The 5,055-nt window shown below is 42.4% G+C and overlaps 1 pseudogene; it reads left to right on the top strand.

Annotated features, from left to right (window-relative positions):
- On the top strand, positions 1 to 3,116 carry LOC100952847 (annotated as a pseudogene).
- Positions 3,117 to 5,055: the final 1,939 nt, after the last annotated feature.

Genomic DNA, 5,055 nt, shown 5'->3' on the forward strand with positions numbered 1-5,055 from the left:
ATGACGGGCATTAAGACCATGAAAATAGGGGTGAGTAATGAGAGCCAGGCAACAAATCCACTGGAAATAATACCACCCACCAGCAAAGATGCTTCAGGGTGGAACTAGGCAATTTGATTCTACTTAGCTAGACAAGTCCATATAAATAGGTGAAAATTCAAATTTTCCTTTTACTCTCTTGCTTTTTTACAGAGCCTAGAAAGAATGTAAGCCTCAGCTAAACTGTAACTGAGGTCTCCATCCAGTGGTTCTCAACCTTCCTAATGCCGTGGCCCTTTAATGTGGTTCCTCTCCCCACAGGAACCGTATTAAAGGGCCGCAGCATTAGGAAGGTTGAGAATGCAGTGTCTCTCCCTCCACTTAGCTGTGTGTTACAAATAGGGTCTACGATGGTACCTGTTCACTAGTGGTCAGGAATCTCCCAGCTCATTTGGGAAACCTTATTCAAAAACAAAGAAATACAACCCAAATGTCCTGCTATTGTTGGGTCCGAGAAAGCCTCCCAAATTAACCCCAACCAACAAACTCGAGACTCGCTCCAATGTAAAGGGCATAAGGTGAGATTTATTACAGACCCGGGAGGCCCTGGAGGCCCAGGGGCCCCAGGCCTGGACTCTCCTGGCATGCAAGCCGAGGACGAGCCCTGAACTCGGGGTGAAGGCAGTTTTTATAAGGTACAGAAAGCAAGAGGGGTAGGGTCCGGTACGGGTACACTCCTGATTGGTGGTTGATGATTTCACTAGTAAAGGAGGATTTGGATTGGTACAGGTGAAGGGTAGGGGATTTCTTAACCGGGGCTAGAGGTGGTGTAGCCTAATTAGGAAGGAGAATACCTGAATTTCAAGGAAGTAGATACCTATTGCCTATTATTGGAGTTGTTCAAGGGAACTGATACTTATTGCCTATTATGGCAGCTGTCTGTCTTAGGTGACTCAATTCAATGGCTTAATGGCTGTGCAACCAGGGGTGGGGAAAACAGCAGGGAGTGGCCCTGCGGTTTAACAGAGCAGACAAGAAAATGGCGCTGGTCTGGCCCTTACACTATATGAGGTCTTCCACCACATAATGATGCCACAAGAATGCCTCAATAGACACCATCACCTTGATGTTGAATTCTCAGCCTCCAGAACGGAGCCAATGCATTTCTGTTCCTGCATTTCTGTTTATCCAGTCTTTGGTACTGTGTTGTAGCAGCACAGAATGGACTAGACACTAATCCGTCAAGTCTGTATCTCTACTTGCACAAGAAAATACAGCTGATTAGCAACAGATAAGCATATTCTGCTTAAAAGAAAACGTTTTATTGTTAACAAGGAAACTTGGCCTTTAAAGTTGTCTTTATTGGGTTTTGCGTGGTTGCTCTACCCCCTCCGGCCTGGTCTTTGCCGCAGTGAGGGCTGGAAGGTCTGAACTGCGTGAGCGCAATGCTGCCCCCTGCGCCTCGGCTTTGAGGCGAGAGGAGCATCCCAGGTCCCACTCAACTTGCTGACAGCGTCTAGCCCCGGGCAGCTGTGTCCACCGGGTTGTCCTTCATCTCCAGGTCTGGGGACCCTGGGTTCCACCGCCGTGGCCGCCGGTGGGACCCGCACAGGGGGAGGTTTCTCCTTCGGGACTGGAGCATCTAGGAACGCCAGCCACTACATCTGCTGCTACGACAGGCATGGGTTTAGGATTCCATAGACCTGCAGCGTCGGCCACACCGTTTGCTCTCCCTATTAAGTCCACCTCAGCTAGTGGTCTCACTCTGTCATCTGCCCTGACGTCAACTCCAGCAGCATCCACAGGATTTGCTTTAACTTGGGTGGAACAACAACCACAACTACAGCTGTATGCACCGGCCTTCAGGGAGAGCTGGAGCTGGTCTGGGTGGTTCGCTTTTCCAGAGTACAAACAGGGCAACAACAGGACGGGGACAGAACGCTTTTGACTTTGGGAACTTCAGCTGCCGGCAATGAAAGCCCGGGGGGGGTGCAGATTTTAGTAGCTCATCAGATAAAAAGAGTGATAAAACAAGAACAAGACCAGAGATAGTAAAGCACTGGAGGATGAAAATCTACCTCCGTCCTCCAGGATGTGGAAAATCTCCAGAAATTTGTGAAGGAACAAAAACAAGTCCAAGAAGAAATTAAGAGAATGTGGTCCAAAGCAATGCTTCAAGTACAAGAAGATATCAAAGCTCTAAACCAGCTTCTGTCCTTGGCTACCAGGGGACTACAGAGAAACACTCTCTGTATTGACAAATTGAAAATAGAAACTGCTCAGGGATTAAAGAGCGCTGAAATAGCTTTAAGGACCCAGAAATCACCACCTGGACTTCAACGTGAAAATACAGCTCGTGCAGACTCCTTCAGAATGTTGGTTCAATAATTTGAGGTACAACTTCAGTAGGACAGACTTCAACAGATTGAAGAACTAGAAAATCATCCTGCCACTCAAGCAAATAATTCACGTATAACCCCACAAGATTTGTCGATGGCTTTGCAGAAAATTTATCAAACATTCGTAGCTTTAGCTGCACAGCTTCCGTCTATTCAGGAAAATGTAAAGGTGCTCAAAGATGAGCACCCTGGCTACAGGAGAATGTTCCTGGGAGACGCTGGAGATGTGTTTGGAGCCAGGTGAGCAGAAGCTAAGAAGCGGCAGAATGCACCCCGAGTCTAGCACACCCACTAGACCCACAGCTTTCAGCACCAAGCCAAACACAGCTGTTGCCATGGCTGCAACACTTACACAGTAGCAGCAGCCTGCCACAGGCCACCGCCGTCTCTGGGAGTTAGTTTTGGAACGCCATTCAGCTAAGTATTGGCACTGGCTGGCGATTAAGTGGCTTGGGTTCTTCAAACCTTGGAGGATTTGGAACTAGCTCTGGTTTTGGATGCAGCACCACAGGGGCCCCCACATTTTGATTTAGAACAACAAATAAACCCTCAGGAAGTCTCAGTGCAAGCTTTGGCAGCTCAATTACATCTGGGTTTAACTTCAGTAATCCTGGCATCACGGCATCAGCTGGTTTGACATTCGGGGTGTCCAATCCTGCCTCTGCGGGTTTGGGAACAGGAGGACAACTCCTTCAGGTGAAGAAACCTCCCACTGGAAACAAAAGAAGGAAAAGATAAACATATGGGGTGAGGTGCTGAGAGAATCCATAGCAGCACGTTCATTCTCTGAGTCTATTTTTCTAACCATGCAGTAATTAATTGCATCCCAGGAGAGTTGTGAAGTTTTGATATTTTTCCCTACTCTGAAATTTGGACTTTGTTCATTTTTGCCATACTGAACATCTTTTTTCTTGTGAATTTAAAGCTTAGTTCTCTTTTTTGTTGTTCTTATTAAATTGGTCTCATTGTAAGAAATGCTCTGATTATGTCACTGGTTGATAATGGTAAGAAACCATAAGCCTAAAACCTATTATCTGACCTTGTGCAATGTTTTTGTTGATGACTTTTACATTATGTGAATATATGCACATGTGTTTCTTATACAGGGCCTATACTAGAATCATTTTGTTCCTTGACAAAGGCCTTTTGAATTACAGTTCAGGGCATCTTGTGACTACGTCTGTAAATATATACAAAATAATACTCACACTTGTGTGTTCATATAAAATACAAATTTACAGACCTACAACTTTTGCCTCAGACAGTTCCCCTTTTCTAAGGGTATTCAATTTTTCAACTTTTAACCTTCATATCCTCAATGCTTGTAGAATAATGAGCTACAGGTACCAGGTTGTTACAGTATTTTGCTTAAAGACTTATTGAAATGGTTACTGGCTTACATATTTGACCAACTAAATTTCATTGCCCCCATTCTTTTCCATTTTTATTTCTACCATAACCATTCACAGCTACTTGAAATGAGGAATGCTTTAAGACAATCAAACAGATTTTAATGACTTTTATTGTCCTTTATATCTTCATTTGCTTATATAAAAGTTTTTTCTTATCTGAGATGGACATTCAGGGGCTAATTTGCACTCCAGACTGGTGTTCAAAGGGCAAAAATCTATTAAGGCAAATTGGTTCTATGCAGGTCAAGGAGGCACGATCATACTTGAGTGAGAACTTTTCTAGCTATTCCAATACAGCATTCTTTCTTATGGGGCTATTAGATATTGACACCAAATGGAGTGGCTTCTCAGCTTCTTATCATCTTAAGTAAGTGATTAATTTGGAATAGAGAAACAATATATTCTAAGAAAGAAAAATATTTTTTGTAGCAACTATAAACTCTCCCATGTTGTATCAGTGAACAGAGCTCCAGGTAATAATGCATAGGCATGTCAGGTGGCCCCTGTCTATTTGTCTAGATTAGCATTAGTGACAGAGTGGATCAAAAGGAAAACCCTTAGAAAGAGGACTGCCTTAGCTATGGATGACTTCAGAGAGAAACCATTAGGTAGAACTACTTATCTTTCAAGTACAGTTTTCAGATGGGATGTGAACATGGACTTTCATTGAAAATAGTTTAATTTTTTGTATAAAAGGTTTTGTACATAATGTACATCAGTGAAGATTTTCAGAATCATTTTCACCAAGACACATTTTTTCTAAAATAGATATGCATGCATACACACACCCATATATTTTTAGTGTCATGTTAGTTGGGTTTGATTATAAAAGTGTTGCCAAATCTGTTTTACTTATCTGCATATAGCAATGATTGGCATCTTTAAATTGAAGTTTTTGCACCTTGATGCATCAAAATAGGAAAATTATTTATCTCTGAGCACTAAACTAGTCCTTACTTTTGCATATTTCTCTAAAACTTCAGATCCAGATTGTGGGGGAGGTTAGTAAAAAAGTATGTTTCTGTGTTTTGAATTACTGTCAGAATTACATACGTAATTACAGCAAACTTTTTTTAAAAGGACATTGCATTGTGCTGCAAAAATCTGATTATTTATATTTCTTGGTTTTTTCTTTATGTATTTTACATTTTAATGCATTGAACTGCTGGGAATTTGTAATGGATTAATTTTGTGACAGGAGTTTAAACGTGTTGTCATCATCTCCATTGTCTTCACTTTGTCCGGAGCCTATTTTTTTTTTTTTT

This window comes from Otolemur garnettii, unplaced genomic scaffold (assembly GCF_000181295.1).
Source record: "Otolemur garnettii isolate 467f Iridium unplaced genomic scaffold, OtoGar3 scaffold00085, whole genome shotgun sequence".
In the NCBI taxonomy this organism is placed as follows: domain Eukaryota; kingdom Metazoa; phylum Chordata; class Mammalia; order Primates; family Galagidae; genus Otolemur; species Otolemur garnettii.